Source organism: Cyprinus carpio, unplaced genomic scaffold, assembly GCF_018340385.1.
Source record: "Cyprinus carpio isolate SPL01 unplaced genomic scaffold, ASM1834038v1 S000006731, whole genome shotgun sequence".
NCBI classification, from domain to species: domain Eukaryota; kingdom Metazoa; phylum Chordata; class Actinopteri; order Cypriniformes; family Cyprinidae; genus Cyprinus; species Cyprinus carpio.
This window is the reverse complement of record NW_024879334.1, coordinates 23,250-43,980: the sequence shown is the minus strand read 5'-3', so window position 1 is coordinate 43,980 and position 20,731 is coordinate 23,250.

Genomic DNA, 20,731 nt, shown 5'->3' with positions numbered 1-20,731 from the left:
TGTATAAGTTCTCTCCTCCTTATTTTGTGTGTTTCTTAGTTGCACATAAGGCTACTGGTACCAAATAAATAAACATACTGAACTTAAATCTGATTTGATTTAAAAACACTTCATCATACTTGTAGACTACTAAGAAAAAACAGCCCAATACTGCATAAAAACAGTCTAGCAACAAGAAAAAAAAACTGCAAAATAATTTTTTGCAATCAAAGTCACTTTTTCTATGCCCTAGTTGCATTGTGTTCCTATACGTTTTAAGTTTTCTCTCATGCAGCATTTTGTGTTTCTTATTGCACTTATTATATGGCTACTTACCATATAAATAAACACATGGACTTAAAATATTGATTTGAATTTAAAATGTGTAATGATACTTATATACAGTACCAAGCTGCTGCTAAGAAAAACAGTCTATTACAGTGTAAAAACCAGAGTAGCAACAAGACAAACTGCAAAAAATATTAAATAATTTCAAATATTACAGTATTTACAGTCCAAGTTGCTTTTTCAACAAACAAGTTACGTGTTCCCATATGTTTTAATTTCTCTCATGCTATATTACCAAATAATTGTATATATAATTTTTTATTTTACACATGTTAGGAAAAAAAAAAATGTTAGCCTGAATGCACTGTAAGTCGCTTTGGATAAAAGCGTCGCTGCTAAATGCATATGTAAATGTACAGTAAATGTATTATTTGCATTTCAAATTAGTATATTACCTAGCTGCATGTGTTCCTAATGTACATGATTTAAGTTTTCTCTCATCCAGCTCTTCATGTTTCTTCCAACTGATGTTTTATTTATTTATTTTTTTTTCTTTTGGAGATTCCTGAGCTTCCAGTTATCCATTGAAGGATTATTAAAAAAATAAATAAATCTGAAAGTCCTCCGTTTTATCTATAGTTAGCAGTTGCAGTATTTCATGACTTTTTATTATGCATATTGTCCACATTTTAAAATGAGTAGGTCTATCATTTTGACTGGAAGTCTACGTGCATGAACTGATAAAAATGTAGAGCTTGATTGCAATATAAGTCACTTTTAATAAAAGCAAATGTATAAACGTAAATGAATGATGCCATTATTCTTAAGTATGTTTCTTTGACAGGAATGCACTAAAAAAACAACACTGACCGAGAAACAGAATGTCAGAATATTGACCAACATTTCAACATTATCGCCATTCGGGTCCCAAAAGAACGTTCTGATAATGACAGTGAAGTGAAACGAGAGCCAGAGAGACACAGTTTTCTCAGGAGTGGGAGAGAAAGGTGCCAGTATTCAGGCATTCATTTTGACAAAAAAACTGATTAGGGAAGCAACTATCAGAACACACTGCAGCAGCCTGCGGGGAGACGCTCATAATATTGTGACTCGCTGAGAGGAAATTTCTGCCTCTGTGGGAACCTGCCTAATTATGCTTCTCTAGTGCACTTCACCGCAGTGTGACAAAATTCACATACACCACAAACACAAACCCGACTCTTTAACCTTGGGAAATAGTAAAAGAGTTGAGGCCGGCTGCGGCAGCAGTGCTTTACAACTCAGTCCAGGTGTAGAGCATTAGGCACTGTAAAACCCAACAGTGAAATGAAAATGATTAACTATCACAGATACTCGTATGAATATAGTAAAGCAACATGCAGCATACCTCTTCTTCTTCTTTTTTAGGGGTTTTGGCAGTTGGCAAAAACAGACTTGGTATCTTAAAGTTGTGCAGGCCATCCTCAAACTAACCACACTAGACTCTACTCTTCACACAACAATGGTGACACCTACAAAACAGAAACCCCTGTAAAACCCGACATAACAGAACATTAGACACACATCTGTCCCCATATTAACCTGTGCTGGGAACTAGAAATCTACTGCAACTCAGTCAGTTTAAGCTCAGCTTAATACAATCAGATCTTCTGTAGAACAAGTACAATGAACTTTCAATGAACTACTTTTTACAAAGACGTACACTTGATGTGTGTTATGATTTTATGATGTCATTCAGGGAAAAAGTCACATTTTGTGCATTATATACTATTTACTATATACAGATGTACAACTATACAGCCTTACTAAAGATTACCCTGTCTGCAAAATGTTCCCAAGATGCCATTTTTTTTTAAGCTAAATTAAGTGATGTTTATTCATTTATTCATTGTATTTTTATAATACAATAATATAATACAATACTACAAAATACAAAAGAAACAACAAACATCAAACATAACAACACAATATCCAATTGCCACAAGATCTTTTACAGAAACTATTCCTGAAATGCTCTTTTCCGTTGAGCCTTTTGTTACTCGTATAAGAGGCCTTTGATCGATCATCACTTCTCGGGCTCATGTATCTCTGTCTTGAATGCACTTCTAGCAGCCTTCACGTTCATTGGACCTGTTCCTTATAGTTTCAGGCATGGATGACTTCATTGTCATGAAGGAGTGAATGTTGATACTCAGCAAAACTGACCTAAAGCTCTCAAATCTTGTCTGATTCCACCTGTAATGTGGATATTCATCTTGTCACTTAATGGCGATTACTTTATTTACGGCATGACACACTGGGAGGGAGTTTATGTGACAAACATATATCAAAGCGGCATTCATGATAAAAAACATTTATAAAAAACGCCCAAATACCTCATTCATTCGGCAAAAATCACTTTTCATATCTACCCTTGTCATTCATACCGGCTTCAGCATCGCGCAAAATCATTTTTTATGTGCTTGTCCTCAAAAAGTCACTTTTTCAGATGATAAAAAACCATGACATTCCAGAAAAATACTGTATTTCTGATATTTATTATTCTCATTGAACTTACACTCTAAAAAACGCTGGGTTGTTTCAACCCAACTTTGGTGCAAATATGGACTAACCAATTAAATTTTAAACCTAAAAGTTGGGTTAGTCCATATTTGACAACCCAGCATTTTTTTTTATTTATTATTATTTTTTTATTTTTTTTGGAGTGTATGTAAAGGCTTGACATGTAGAGGTTTATTTCCTTTATTGACATATTTCCTATTAAAACAGAAAGTTGGGTAGGTGTATATTGAAAGAAAAAAGGAAAAAACAAAAAGAAGCACCAACATCAATAGTCTCCACATTTAGTTAAAGGAATAGCTAAGCCGAAAATGATAATTCTGTCCTCATTTACTCACCTTCATGCCATTTCAAACCTGTGACAAAGATATTTAGAAAAAGGTTTTTTTTGTCCCTACATTGAACAGAAATGTTCTTTTGTGTCTTGCGTTAAGCACAAATGGTCTACCAAGTTAAGTACTGGCCTGTAACTTGGCCGGCAACCAAATGAACCGAAGGCCAATACATTGCAGTTAAGGAAGAATTTACGAACGGCTGCTGCGACCTCATTCAGTTCTGTAGTGAGAAACCACAAACAAGATTTTTAAACTACAGCTTCAGGTTCTGGGGTTCGAACGTGAGGCCAAACCGAAACCCATCTATCTCTAATTGAATTTCTATCGACTAATTTAAAATATCTCTGTTAAATTTATACCATATCTTTAACCAGCTGTTGCTGGAGAAGCTATTATGAGTTCGACTGTGGGGTGAAATGTTCTCACACAGATTATCCTTTCTAAATTACTAAATTGATTTATCAAAGTGTCCTCGACAGCCAAAATATCAATACATTGAAACCCCCCCCTAAAATCGAATAACATGGTGACTCATTACATCAATCTCCAAAATGATCCTGAAAGTCATTTTCCCCTGTACCCAACACTATGATATGAAGGACAAAGACGAAAAGGGATTTAAAGCTTCAAAACCATTCAAGTTCAATAATGCTTTAAATGCCTTAAAATACAGATTGTCATTTTATACCTTTATCAATCTTTGCCACATACCCATTTGTCAGAATTTGTCAGTTTTTAATCATCTTAATTACTTACAACATTTGACGCGAATCTGTAAGCACTTATTCTTTTACTGTGTATATTCTTGTCGATAACTACAGGTCATAATAAACAGCATTTCTGTTATCCTTTTATCTATACACACATACACGTTACCCTGGAATGATGATAGAACCCTCGTTTCACCCCTATTTTTGACATTTTATTTTCTCAAAAGTTATCTGAAACATTAAAGTAGACACTTGCATTTACTATATAATATTTAATATCTAAAACTCAATTTTGTTTATTTAATTTTGATGCAGACATCCAAAATAGGACGTCTCATCTTTGAATGTTATGGATGATAAAGATGCAAGAACGCACATATTGGTGAGACAAAGCCACTATACATAAGACAAAACTCGTTAATCACCTCTTATACAACTTCTTCAGTGGAAAATCAAAGTGGAGCAATTCTTAGGAAAGATGTTCACTTGTGCAGTGCTGAACTTGCCACGCAGCCTTTATGTAGATAAATGCATTATACAGAGGAGTTTCTAAATCTATTAATTATCATTGTTAATGCACCATATAATTGCATTATATGTCTTAAAAATAATTACTTAATCACATTTATAATACATTATAATACTAATCTATTCACTGTTACACCTATAGAAAGTATAATGCATTAAAACACTTGACAAACAAACCTTCAAATATTATAATGCATTTAAACATTGGTTACAATTTTTTATAAAAATATATAATGCATGAATACCTTTATTTTGTGTTATAAAGGCTTTAAATAAGGTCTTACAAAAAGGTCAAAACCATCATAAAGCACTGTAAAAAAAAAATACTTTTTGGCTTAAAGTTGTTTGAATGAAACAAAGCGCTTTCACAATTTTAATTATTCCATTAACTAATCTTAGTCATACTCGTATATTATAATCAGCCATGTTTAACATTGCAACATCAGGTTTGAACTTTAAAGGTTTGCACATAAGACATAAAGTTTTGGCGCTTATGGAAGACCAACAAGGGTAAGTAAATCTTCATATTTATTCTGAACTGTTCCTTAAAAATAATGCAATTCAAATTGTTCTGGTAATGCGTAAACCAATCTGCTATTTCTACTTGAAAGATTCAGGTACTCTCTATATATCTGATCCCAAAATGAGACCAACCCCCACTTAATTAAAGAGATGGAAAACAAAGCCTGAGCATAATATGAGCACTCAAAGTACTCAAACCCAAGCTGGACTCTGGCAATATAAAAATTCACTTTGTTTATGTGTGTGTGTTTGTGAGTGCTTTGTATAAAGGAATAGATATGAAACAACATCCCCCCCATTGGCCATAATTTATATAATTCATTTGATTTTATGCAATAATAATCTCTAGCCGCTCAGACTGCTGGCAAACGAAGACCAAAAAAAAAATCGACTCAGAATCAATCTCAGCCTAATCTGGAGAAGCATCAGATCCACAATCCTCCTGACAGCGTGAAGATTCAGTGGTCACCCTCATTTAAAGTTTGTCAAGAGCAGAAAATAATATAACATGAGCGAGAGTAATTTAATCACAGAAACTTCAGCAACAGACACTTTCAATGGTTAGACTTTTAGACTAACAGCAAACTAGAAATCTCTCGTCTCTCTGGTGTGCCGAATTCAAATATAACACTGTATATCTAGAATATATATCTAAATTCAAAATATCTGAGATTTCAACAAAGTGGGGGGAAAAAGTTTGATCGCATCAGATAAAAAAGTTGTTTTTAGAAGATGAGCAAATTATTACATTTTTGATGAATCAAAGGCAACATTAAAAAAAAGAAATAACATGCACATCAAACACTCTTTTTTTTTGCCTCTATAAACTCCAGACATGGTCATCTCTGTTACTGAACACTTCAACTTCACATCAGTAGTGCATTTGGGGCTGCGGTTACAGCAGCGGTATTAGGCCGGGTTTCCCAGCATGCCTTGCTGCAAGCCATTAGAGGCTGCTGCTAAATAATTGTGTGTGTGTGTGTGTGTGTGTGTGTGAGTGAGAGAGAGAGAGAGAGAGAGAGAGAGAGAGAGAGAGAGAGAGAGAGCAACAAAGATAGAAATGCTGTTCTTTATACTGACATCGTTCGCTATCATCAAAGAATCCTAAACATTTTAAATGTATCACAGTTTCCCACAAAAAATATACAGTTCCTAATATTTTGGTAAGAGGAAGACAGCGAGAGAGAGACAGTAAGTGGGTCATCCAAGCCCTACAGAGACTGTCGGAGTCAGAAGTGTGCATGGTAACATGTTAACACACACACACACACACACCTCAGGCACACACTGGGCTGATATTTCACTGGTTGTGTGTGTGAATTGCAGCATGCTTCTCCGGCCGTCAGGTGTGTGATCAGAGCTAACAGGCTGATCTCAGTACAGTGACCTGAACACAGGCTCCACATGCACTGCAGACTCACCTCTGTTCACATACAAACATTTACAGCCATGGAAGTCTTCAATTTAACTCTTTGCATTATCAAGTTTACCACATCCTTGCTGAATAAAAGTATTAATTTCTTTAAAAAAAGAAGGAAAAATGTATTGACCCAAAACTTTCGAATGATAGTGTATATTATTACAAAATATATCTATTTTGAAAAATCATCTGTTCTTTTTTAATGTTTTTTTTCCTCAAAGAAGTCCTGAAAAAAAGTATCACAGGTTCCCAAAAAATATATATTCAGCAGAACAACTGTTTTTAACATTGATAATAATCAGAAATGTTTCTTGAGGAGCAAATCATCATATTAGAATGTGATTTTCTGAAGATCATGTGACACTGAAGACTGTGAGTAATGATGCTGAAAATTCAGTGTTGGTCATTATCACAGAAATAAATTACATTTTACAATATAGTCAAACTATTTTAAATTGTAATAATATTTTAAATATATTACTGTTTTTTTTGTATTTTTGATTGAATTAAATTCAGCCTTGGTAAACAGGCAGAAGAGACTTCGCAAAAAACATAAAAATTTTTACTGATCCCAAAACATCTGAATGGCAGTGTGTGGATGGGATAATTATATATATAGGTAGTATATATATAAGTATCTATAGTATATATATATATATATATATATATATAGTATATATATAGATATATATATATTGTAGAGAGAGAGAGAGATAGATAGATAGATAGCGTAGAAGATAGATAGATAGGATAGATAGATAGATAGATAGATAGATAGATAGATAGATAGATAGATAGATAGATAGATAGATAGATAGATAGATAGATAGATAGATAGATAGATAAAAACTAAAACTAAAAACTTTCCAGGAGGTTTCAGCAGTAATCGCAGGGAATTACTTTTTATTAATGTTCTTGAACCTCAAACATCTGTGGAGCTTCGCAGAGGACATGAGGAAACATTATTTATTAAAATAAAAAAAAAAAAAAACAGTGGAATCAGAAGCTCATAATAAACATGGACAACCTCTTTTCTACATGGCCCTCCACTGTTGTAAACCCCTTGAGAACGGCCTGAGTGAATAACACAAGGACAGAGAGGAATCACCAGAACCTCCCTGAGGCCCCGGGAAGCCCACTGAGCTTCACATCGGCATCAAGGTTAACGGCATCCCTGGATGAGTCCTGCGGGAACAGGACAAATAACCCTATTACAGTAAAGCCGGAGACCCACCACACAAAGCAGGGCACACACATTCAGCAGAGCCCAGAGATTCACTGAAACACAAAAAACCTCCGGCTGTCAAAGAGCACAAAGAAAAGGACCAGGGCTGAGTGTAGATTCACGCAGCAGCACAGCAAGACTCCAGTTCAATACAGAATGACAAAACTACATTCTCCTGAAGAATACACCAGCGGAGCCTCATCGTGCTAATGCTGGTGTTGTAGTGCTAGGGTGGGTGGTTACCACGGGGCATGCCATATGTGTGGTTGCTAAGGGATATGGGTGGTCACTATGGCATTGCTCTGGGGTTGCTAGGGGCTGTGGGTGGTCCCTAGGTCGTTGCTATGTGGTTACTAGGTATTGTGTGTGGCCACTAGGGTGTTGCTATGTGTTTTGGGTTTTCACAAGGGTGTTGCTGTGTAGTGTTGTTGGTCACTAGGGTGTTGCTATGTGGTTGCTAGGGGTTGTTGGTGGTCACAAGGGGTATTTGCTATGTGTTTTGGGTTGTTTACACAAGGGGGTTGCTTATGTAGTGTTGTTGGTCACTAGGGTGTTGCCTATGTTGTTTTGCTAGGGGTTGTGGTGGTCACAAGGTAGTTGCTATGTGTTTTGGGTGTTTACAAGGGTGTTGCTGTGGGTGTAGTGTTGTTGGTCACTAGGGTGTTGCTATGTGGTTGCTAGGGGGTTGTTGGTGGTCACAAGGTAGTTGCTATGTGTTTTGGGGTGTTTATTCAAGGTGGTGTTGCCTTGCTGTGTAGTGTTGTTGGTCACTAGGGTGTTGCTATGTGGTTGCTAGTGGTTGTTGGTGGTCACAAGGTAGTTGCTATGTGTTTTGGGTGTTTACAAGGGGGTTGCTATGTAGTGTTGTTGGTCACTAGGGTGTTGCTATGTGGTTGCTCGAGGGTTGTTGGTGGTCACATCGAGGTAGTTGCTATGTGTGCTTTGGGTGTTTACAAGGGTGTTTGCGCTTGCTGTGTAGTTGTTTGTTGGTCACTAGGGTATTGCTATGTGGTTGCTAGGGGTTGTTGGTGGTCACAAGGTTAGTTGCTATGTGTTTATTTGGGGTGTTTACAAGGGTGTTGCTGTGTAGTGTTAGTGGTGTTGGTCACTAGGTGTGTTTGCGTATGTGGTTGCTAGGGGTTGTTTGGTGGTGGTCACAAGTGTAGTTGCTATGTGTTTTGGGTGTTTACAAGGGGGTTTGCTATGTAGTGTTGTTACTGTCCACTAGGGAATGTTGCTATGTGGTTGCTAGGGGTTGTTGGTGGTCACAAGGTTGTTGCTATGTGTTTACAAGGGTGTTGCTATGTAGTGTTGTTGGTCACTAGGGTGTTGCTATGTGGTTGTTGGTGGTCACAAGGTTGTTGCTATGTGTTTTGGGTGTTCACAAGGGTGTTGCTATGTAGTGTTGTTGGTCACTAGGGTGTTGCTATGTGGTTGTTGGTGGTCACAAGGTTGTTGCTATGTGTTTTTGGTGTTCACAAGGGTGTTGCTATGTAGTGTTTTTGGTCACTAGGGTGTTGCTATGTGGGTTGCTTAGGGGTTTTGTGGGTGGTCACAAGGTAGTTGCTATGTGTTTTTGGGTGTTTCACATGGGTGTTGCTATGTAGTGTTTGTTGATCACTTGGGCGTGTGTCTCCTATGTGGTTGCTAGGGGTTGTTGGTGGTCAATGCAAGTTTGTTGCTATGTGTTTTTTGGAGTGTTCATCAAGGGTGTTGCTATGTATTGTTGGTCACTAGGGTGTTGCTATGTGGTTGCTAGGGGTTGTTGGTGGTCAAAAGGTTGTTGCTATGTGTTTTGGGTGTTCACAAGGGTGTTGCTATGTAGTGTTGTTGGTCACTAGGGTGTTGCTATGTGGTTGCTAGGGGTTGTTGGTGGTCACAAGGTAGTTGCTATGTGTTTTGGGTGTTTACAATGGTGTTTGCTATGTAGTGTTTTTGGTCACTAGGGTGTTGCTATGTGGTTGCTAGGGGTTGTTGGTGGTCACAAGGTAGTTGCTATGTGTTTTGGGTGTTCACAAGGGTGTTGCTATGTAGGGTTGTTGGTCACTAGGGTGTTGCTATTGTGGTTGCTAGGGGTTGTTGGTTGGTCACAAGGTAGTTGCTATGTGTTTTGGGTGTTTACAAGGGTGTTGCTGTGTAGTGTTGTTGGTCACTAGGGTATTGCTATGTGGTTGCTAGGGGTTGTTGGTGGTCACAAGTTTGTTGCTATGTGTTACTACAAAGGGTGTTGCTATGTAGTGTTGTTGGTCACTAGGGTGTTGCTATTGTGTGGTTGTTGGTGGTCAAAAGGTTGTGTTTCTATGTGTTTTGGGTGTTCACAAGGGTTGTTGCTATGTAGTGTTGTTGGTCACTAGGGTGTTGCTATGTGGTTGTTGGTGGTCAAAAGGTTGTTGCTATGTGTTTTTGGGGTGTTCACAAGGGTGTTTGCTATGTAGTGTTGTGGTCACTAGGGTGTTGCTATGTGGTTGCTAGGGGGTTTTTGGTGGTCACAAGGTAGTTTGCTATGTGTTTTTGGGTGTTCACAAGGGTGTTGCTATGTAGTGTTGTTGATCACTGGGGTGTTGCTATGTGGTTGCTAGGGGTTTGTTGGGTGGTCACAAGTTTGTTGCTATGTGTTTTGGGTGTTCACAAGGGTGTTGCTATGTAGTGTTGTTGGTCACTAGGGTGTTGCTATGTGGTTGCTAGGGGTTGTTGGTGGTCAAAAGGTTGTTGCTATGTGTTTTGGGTGTTCACAAGGGTGTTGCTATGTAGTGTTGTTGGTCACTAGGGTGTTGCTATGTGGTTGCTAGGGGTTGTTGGTGGTCACAAGGTTGTTGCTATGTGTTTTGGGTGTTCACAAGGGTGTTGCTATGAAGTGTTGTTGGTCACTAGGGTGTTGCTATGTGGTTGCTAGGGGTTGTTGGTGGTCACAAGTTTGTTGCTATGTGTTTTGGGTGTTCACAAGGGTGTTGCTATGTAGAGTTGTTGGTCATTAGGGTGTTGCTATGTGGTTTCTAGGGGTTGTGGGTGGTCACAAGGTTGTTGCTATGTGTTTTGGGTGTTCACAAGGGTGTTGCTATGTAGTGTTGTTGGTCATTAGGGTGTTGCTATGTGGTTGCTAGGGGTTGTGGGTGGTCACTAGGGCGTTGCAATTTGGTTTGTTAGGGGTTGTGGGTGGTCACTAGGGTGCTGCTATTTGTGGTGGCAGGTCACTTGAGTGTTGTTATGTGGTTGCTAGCATGTTCAGTGTGGTGTTTTCTTCCAGTCTTCCATGAAATGAAAACATTCTCATCTGAGGTTTTTGACAGGCAATCAACCAGCTGAACTAGCATTGAAATTGTCTCCTCAAGGCTTCAAAATTCAAAGAGGCCAAATAAAGTCTTTTTGTCCACTTTAAAAGACATATTTTTTCTTTAAAAAAAAACAGATGCCAGAAGCTTCTGGAGGTCAACATAAGAGAGTAGCAGGTGGCCTTGAGTCTCAAAAACCATGAATATATGCAGATGCAAAATGCATATAAGTGTGCATTCAATAAATTATTCATAACAATGAAAATGAACATCTTAAATACCCTGTGGGACACAGATGCATTAAGGCACACAGGTGTGAAGGTTTCATTTCTTCACATTTGGTCCCTCATGCACATGCAAGGAAATGCACTGATTTCTAACACTGATTCATGTGCATCAAACTCTGGTTCTAATTTCCAATACAGCCATGAATATACAGCCTCCAAATGAACATACAAGTTATGAATCAAGTCTGTGGTTTTGAGGTGTTTAAAGATAAATTTTGTCAAGCAAATTACTTTTACTATTGCTGGTATTTTAGCTTAAACTAAATACAAACTTCAGCCACAGCAAGATCTCACGTTTCAGACATGCATACAGTAATTCCTCAAAATCATGCGACTCGTTGACGAGATTGTTGTGCTTTTCTAATTGATTAAATGCAACATTTTCACCTGATTGACCACAAAACAGGTAAAACCAGTGTAAAAACACACTTTGGTGGTTCATTTTAGTTTTGGACAACAAATGATAACAGTGACAAGCAATTATTTGACAATGATGACAATACAAATCTAGTAAGCTGCAGCACATGCACACTCAAAAAATGGGTGTAGAAATTACTTTTAAACTATTTTCATGGAGAAATTGCTAGTAAATTTCACAAATAATTGGAGAAACGGCAAGTAACACATGGAATTAAATGTAAAAATTTGAAGTAGAAAGACTGAAATATCGTATTTTTCTGCAAAACAATTGAATAATCTGTTTTATTTACAACTTTGCTTCAAATGACAGGCAGTGTAATTATACATTACCTAATTGTTCATTAGTATTGCATGCATCTTCACTGAGAAAGTAATACCAGTATGCACTGCAACAAGCTAAGTTAAAAAAGTTAATTCAAGAAAAATTATTTAATTCAATCAAAGTTTATGCTATTTTCAATAATCACCCCTGTATTGCAAAAGTGCATGATTTGTTTTGGCAGAATTTCAATACTGACCTAGTGTGAGTTTGCAATATAGTACTGTATATAAAGTAGAGTGTTTGTGGAAAACATACAGTATATAAATATATTTTTGCAATTGCATTTGATGAAATGAGTGGTTAAAGAAATTATACATTTCACTTTAAACACAAAACATGGTGAATTATTGTCTGCCAAGAGAATTTGAAATTACAGAGATGTTTAGAAAACTCTTAAATGGATAAATTTCAATATTTCACCTGAGGTTTTTATAAAAGTCCCTTTAAAGCATAAGCAAGAGTGTCTGTGCCCTCATCAGGTGATGTTCTTCAGGAACAAATACACACCATCTGAGAGAGAGAAAGATAGCGAGAGATCAAAACATGGCTGGCGTTAACCTAGCCTTCCTCTTACTCCTGCTGATACTTTTTAAAAGAACAAAGTTAGATTCAGCCGGCGGAGGAGACGTCTTGCTGTAACAACACTCACTTTTAATTGTCAAGAAGAGTCATTCCCTCAGCTTAACTGTCCCCGGAGTCTCTGCAGGAAACATTCAGGACGTGTAAGCAGATGTGATCCGCATGCAATGCATTAACAAAGGACAAAATAAGCAGCAAACGGAGCAATCAGCAGCTCTCAGAATAACTGCTCTTCTTCTGTCTCTCTCTCTCTGAGGAATGTGTGCTATTGTAGCTGCTCTCCTAAAACACCAGCCATGATGCATTTCAGAAGAAGAGCTGCAGGGAACCTCAGTTCCAAAGCTTAAAGGGATAGTTCATCCGAAAACAATCCTATCATCGTGTACTCACATTTTTGTTTCATTTACTCAAGTCACTCCACATTTGTGTGCTATTTATTTTATGTAGAACACAACAAATGCTTGGTAAAATAAATACATACAATTAAAATAAATTCAATACATACATACATAGATAATTAAAGATTAAATTAAAATAAATTAAAATAAATATACATGCATACATAAATTTAAATAAGTAAATACAATAAATAAAATTAAAATACCTTTAAATATTAATTAATTCATTTAATACATACATAAATGCAGAAATTAAATTAAAATAAATACTGTACATTGAACAAATAAATAAATACACATGCATACATAAATATATAAACTGTGTTGGTGAGTTTTATATGGGCAAACAACTCTTCAGAAATTATAAACTATAGTTATTTTACTGGTATTACTTTGTATTAGGTGTAATATAGTAAGGAAAATAATAATTAAGGCCCAAAAGTATATTATAGACTCAATAATGTTAAAACAAACTGACCAAAATTTAAGTCAAGATGGCATGTAAGAAGCAGCTTGGATTTTGGTAACATCATATTTTATTATTCAGTAAATAATGACTCAAATTTCCATACACAAATCTATTGATATGAACTTGATATGATGCTTTTCTGGTCATTTTTAGAACATGAACCTCCAGAATAACTGTCACTTGTTTGGAAAACGTGTGAATTCATTATTTTTTTTTCCAAATAAATAAATTTGAAGTGAAATATTTCTTCAGGTGATACTTTACTCAGTGATCAGACTTTCATCTGCTAGACAATAAAACAGATGGGAAGAAAATATACATCCAGAATATCAGAGAATCTTTTCACTTTGGCCAGAATGCAACCAATTATCAACTCCCTAGCAACCACTCAGAATACCTTAGCAACCACATAGCTACACCCTGGCAACCACACAGAATATTTCTTGAGAAACTCTTACTTTTACAAACCCGATTCCAAAAAAGTTGGGACACTGTACAAATTGTGAGTAAAAAAGGAATGGAATAATTTACAAATCTCATAAACTCATGTTTTATTCACAATAGAATAAAGATAACATATCAAATGTTGAAGTGAGACATTTTGAAATGTCATGCCAAATATTGGCTCATTTTGGATTTCATGAGAGCTACACATTCCAAAAAAGTTGGGACAGGTAGCAATAAGAGGCCGGAAAAGTTAAATGTACATATAAGGAACAGCTGGAGGACCAATTTGCAACTTATTAGGTCAACTGGCAACATGACTGTGTATAAAAAGAGCTTCTCAGAGTGGCAGTGTCTCTCAGAAGTCAAGATGGGCAGAGGATCACCAATTCCACCAAATAGTGGAGCAATATCAGAAAGGAGTTTCTCAGAGAAAAATTGCAAAGAAGTTTGAAGTTATCATCATCTACAGTGCATAATATCATCCAAAGATTCAGAGAATCTGGAACAATCTCTGTGCGTAAGGGTCAAGGCCGGAAAACCATACTGGATGTCCATGATCTTCGGGCCCTTAGAGGGCACTGCATCACATACAGGAATGCTACTGTAATGGAAATCACAACATGGGCTCAGGAATACTTCTAGAAAACATTGTCGGTGAAAACAATCCACCGTGCCATTCGCCGTTGCCGGCTAAAACTCTATAGGTCAAAAAAGAAGCCATATCTAAACATGATCCAGAAGTGCAGGCGTTTTCTCTGGGCCAAGGCTCATTTAAAATGGACTGTTGCAAAGTGGAAAACTGTTCTATGGTCAGACGAATCAAAATTTGAAGTTCTTTTTGGAAAACTGGGACGCCATGTCATCCGGACTAAAGAGGACAAGGACAACCCAAGTTGTTATCAGTGCTCAGTTCAGAAGCCTGCATCTCTGATGGTATGGAGTTGCATGAGTGCGTGTGGCATGGACAGCTTACACATCTGGAAAGGCACCATCAATGCTGAAAGGTATATCCAAGTTCAAGAACAACATATGCTCCCATCCAGACGTCGTCTCTTTCAGGGAAGACCTTGCATTTTCCAACATGACAATGCCAGACCACATACTGCATCAATTACAGCATCATGGCTGCGTAGAAGAATGATCCGGGTACTGAAATGGTCAGCCTGCAGTCCAGATCTTTCACCCACAGAAAACATTTGGCGCATCATAAAGAGGAATATGTGACAAAGAAGACCTAAGACAGTTGAGCAACTAGAAGCCTGTATTAGACAAGAATGGGACAACATTCCTATTCCTAAACTTAAGCAACTTGTCTCCTCAGTCCCCCAGACGTTTGCAGACTGTTATAAAAAGAAGAGGGGATGCCACACAGTGGTAAACATGGCCTTGTCCCAACTTTTTTGAGATGTGTTGATGCCATAAAATTTAAAACCAACTTATTTTTCCCTTAAAATTATAAATTTTCTCAGTTTAAACATTTGATATGTCATCTATGTTGTATTCTGAATAAAATATTGAAATTTGAAACTTCCACATCATTGCATTCTGTTTTTATTCACAATTTGTACAGTGTCCCAACTTTTTTGGAATCGGGTTTGTATATGTATTATATAATATAATATGCTCCACACAACTTGTCCTATTCCTCACAATTATAATTCCTGTTCCTGATTTCTGCTCTACTCCTCCTTCAAATTAAAACTCATCTTGTGTAAAACTTCCATAGAGTACGTGAGAGCCAGAATGGAAATGCATGCAAAACCACAAGGGAGTGAGAACATCCCTTACTTACCGTTCATCTAACACTGACAACATTCAATAAGCTCTAATAGTAACAAATGAACCAACCGTAACTCGGCAGACGCTCCAAACTTTCCAGCCATACAGTAATGATTCTGGCTCAGCAGAAGCCGTCCTGAAACTCGGTTCGGTGTGGAGCAGCAGTAGCTTTATGAGGTGTGAGAGGCCCGTGAGCTACAGTCTTTATGATGATTAATGACCCGCAGGGACACTGAGGATCCAAAGCAGGCCAAAACCGAAGCCAAGCACACATACAGTAATCTGCACTCCATCTAATGCTGGTGAGAAACTCCAGAACATCTCCGTTAATGAGGGACTAATTAATGAGTTGAGTGATCATTAACGAGTGAATTAAGCTGACCCCTCCAAATGTTAATACATCTCCATCTGAATGGACGACGGTTGCTCTGAGAAAAAAACAGGAGTAAATAATGGGGTGAATCTCGCAAAAAAAATAAATAAATAAAAAAATATATATATATATATATATATATATATATATATATATATATATATATATATATATATATATATATATATATATATATATATATATATATATATATATATATATATATATATATATTTTGCTTAATGGAAATTACACATATTTTGGAAACACCTATTTATTTATTTATTTATTTTGCATTGAGACATTATTTTCAGGATAACCACATTTTTTATCATAACAATTCTCATTAATGTAATGTCATTTGTGTATTATATTATATAGTATATATTACATAAATAAATAAAAAAAAAATTATACATACAGTACACATATATATATATATATATATATATATATATATATATATATATATACACACACACACACACACATACATATCGTATAAACACACACACACACACACATATATATATATATATATATATATATATATATGATACATTATACAGTATAAAAAACAATTTATATAATGTACACTTATTTTTCATGTTTTAGTAATTTTTACTATTTTTAAAACTATGTAAAAATTACAAAAGTGCTTAAAAATGACTAAACCATTAAAAAATCTAATAAAAGCTATTTTATTATTTCAAACAGTTTGTAAATAATACTAAAATAACATTGATTACACTAGCAAAAGCTTAGTCATTTTTACTCAAAATTGAGTTGCAGTAGAACCTTATATAAACAGGCTGAGATAATAATAATAAACTTTTTAAATTAACAATTTTGTTACTAACTGTATGCCAGTCATATCTAATGTTAAGAGGTCATGTGACAATGATAATACATATAAGTGTAGTATAGTACTATTTGAAATAAAACACTAGGCAGTATACAGAATATTCTTGCCAGTACTCAGTACATAGTAAACTAATATTCCGTTCCAAACAGCCTCAAATGACAGACTTGGAGTACACAAGTCATATGCACCAGTTTTATGGTGCTTCTGGGGTGTTTTGCATCTTTTTGAACACTGAGAAGAATTCTTCAAAAATGTTTTTCACAGAAAACACATCAGCATATTGGTTTGAAATGAGAAAATCTTCATTTCTCTGTTCCTTTCCACACACACTTGTGTTATAGTTCAGTTGTTGCTCTCAATCATGCCGCCATCTGTTCAATTCAGCATTCAAAATCGCTTTCAGAGAGACTGTGTGTGTGTGTGTCAGTGAAGACTTATAATCACACACACATTAAGAGACAGACAGAGCGTGATCCTTTAATCCAGCGCCGTCAGTATCATGTCACGCCGACTCCAAATGGACAACACTGCCTCAAACAGTGACTGTAAGCCACAGACCACAGACCGCCCACCGTCCATTCACACAACAATCTCCAGCTCCCGTCTGATTCATGCATGCATCTGCTTCTATCATCAGACAGGAGCCACGAGCTGGAAACAGCTGAATAAACAGCTACGAAATCCATCGAGTACAATCTGTTTGAATGCACCAACACACATATAAACACACTCACACACGACGTAACAAACGTAATCAACCCGGGTCATCTTCTGATGGAAATAATTCACCAGAGAACAATAGACATCACATACTGTATGTTTCTACAGCACTGAATTATGGGTGAGAGTTTCAGTGCATAAATATCACAGATGAAATACTGACTAATTAAGACACAACTTTATATGGCAGTACCTAAAAGTGACTAACCAACCAAATAAATAATTCAATCTTAATTTTTAACAAAAGAATCTTGCAGAATAATATCAAAACAAGTTTCTGAACAAGTATTTATTTTACAGTATTCCCCTCAACTAAACTGAATTACCGTTTAATTTTATATTTTCAGGTTTCATTTTCATTTTTATTTTAGAGACTTTTTTCCTCAGAATTTCTGACTTTATTTCCAGCAGCTGAGTGTTTATATTCAGACTTTTCTTCTTTGAAACATCTTACAATTCTTTCTACTCAGAATTTTCAGTTTGTTTCAAGTTTAAATCGCACAATTCTGTTCTTTTCTTTCAATTCCATTTAAAAACAAAACAAAAAAAGGACGAATATAAAATTCTTAAAACTTAAACTTAAATAAAAACTGAAAATATAAAAATAAAATATTATTTTTTTTATTATTTTAAAAGTTGCCTTACTAACCAAATAATAATAAATAAAATAATAATAATAATAATAATAAAACAATTTAACATCTTGCATGTTTCTTTTTGCTCCACCATGGAATAAAAAAAAAAAAATTAAATGGCAATTATGCAATTATTTTTCTTCCCACAATTCTGACTTTATTTCTAGCAGATAAGAGTTTATATTTCACATAATTCATACTTTTATTCTTAGAAATGTGAGTTTATATCTCGCAATACTGACTTTTTTCTCAGAATTTCAAGCTTATATCTCGCAATTCTGAGTTTACATCTCAAATTTTGACTTTTTTCTTGCAATTCAGAACTTTAAATTTAGAATTGCAAGAAAATAAGTCTAAATTATGAGATTAAAAATTTGCTATTAGCTTTTTACATATTTCTTTTATAAACGCATCTTTGAAAGACCTGAAACTATTGACCTGACAAACTCTATCAAACTAATTCAGTTTTTATAAGCCCTGGTATCTAAAGTGCAAAATAAATTGAACGATCTCATCTTAGAGTAAGTGCACAACAACCACCAACTGCAAACAAGCTTCAATTCTCAAATGAAAACAACTGGGATTTTGTAAAGGTTCATTTTGAACTTCTTTTGATGGCTGAGAGCCAAACAGAAGATGAGCAAACTGATTCACAGTTTTCACGTGTGCGTTTTCTTTGTCAGCTGTATTTCCTGCATGAGATCAGGACACAAGAGGCTGTGAATCCAGCAGCTGCGTTTATTCTTTCATTTGAAAGCACTGATCCTCTAATCTCTCTTCTCTCCGCCACCTCTGTTTTCATTCTTGACGGCTGCACAACCTCGGGACGCCCGAGTGACAGGCCTTTCATTACACTTCCAGGCTGAGCCACGAATTAAAGACTTCATTTTACCGCCCAACTTTACACACACAGGTAGCCATGCATGAACACATTCACACACACGAGCACTCACTCTATACCTGAGCTGAACTTACAGTCAAATAGTGTTAGAGCTTTCTGAAGCACTTTATCTGTTGGAAAGTCCAGGGCAACTTGGTCTTTAGGGGACAGAATCCTCCTGTATTCCTATATAATCCTCCTGTAATGGGCATTTGATGTTTTTTAACGCTTGCAGTGCACTTTCTACACTGACAGTCCTCTTGGGGTTACAGGAGTAATTCACAAAAAAAGAGAAAAATCTATCATTGTTTACTCACACAGCAGTTTTCAACAACAAAAGCTGTCAAGCACCAAGAGGACAAAAAACACCATTAAAATCCATACAATTTGTGCAACTCCAGAATCTTAAAACTATTTTTTCTTTATTTCTTTATTTCTTTATTTCTTTATTTACGTTAATTCAAATAAAGCTGAAAAATAAATATTAAATATAACATGAAAAACTAATATATAATATATATATATATATATATATATATATATATATATATATATATATATATATATATATATATATACACCCTACTAAAAAAAACTAAAAGTGAAATAAAAATAAATTTAACCAATATATGTATATATATATGAATATATATATATAAAGTATAGAAATAACAAAAGAAAAACATAAAAAAATGCACAAAATAACTAAAATGAAAGAAAATATAAAAAGGCAAATCATTTTTTGATAACTTAAATCTGAAATAAAATCAAATAAAAATAAAAATAAATTTTAGATAACAATTTACTGAACTAAATCTGAAACTGAAATAAAGAATAAATGAAACCTAAACAGTAATATTAAAAAATAATAATAAAAATGAAAAAACTCAACTGAACACTGAAAATATAAAAATAAAAAGGAATAAATATCATTTGCAGATATTTAAACTTGACACAGCTTTATGAATTAAGAAAACGTATATTCAAAGTGCACAGGTCAAATGGACCTCTTGTGCTTCTGTGCAGCTGTGTATGATCACTTCAAGCTTTCATTGTATGGAAAAGAGCAGCATAAATATTCTGCAAAAAGAAAAAGTCATACAGGTTTTGGAACAAAATAAGAATGAGTAAATGACAGAATTGTCATTTTAGTTGAACTATCACTTTACGTGTCTTGCTTAAAGGCAGACACAAATTCATATTCATCAGCAAATCAAGGTGATATAACAAAGAAGCTTAGTTCTACTGCAACATCTTTTCACCTTTCATCTAGCTTTTTTCTTTCTTCACCTTAAAGCATGACTGATCAAAATGTGAAAAAAAAACACCTTCAAGTGTTTCAATCACTTATAAATGATGCCATTTACCCAAAGCTGGTTTTTAAGTCTAAACTCCATGACCTGCATGAGCCTCAGGCGGAGACATTTACATCTGAACGACTTTGACACGGTTTCGTTCCATTTATCAGCGGCTTGTTAAGCAGTTTGCAGAAATGCTGATGTGAGCGTTTGAACGGGCAATAATTACCACACGGACTCAAACTCCCAGAAGAGACCCAACAGGACCTGAACAGTACACATGGGAAGGCATTGGCTGAAAGAAGCCAGCGCATTTCAGAGACTGAGCTGATCTGTATTCTAGCATGACATGCATGAGGTCGGCGCTCTCGTGACAAGCAAATTCAGCTGTCTTCAGTAGAGTCTGACAAACCCAGAAGGATTC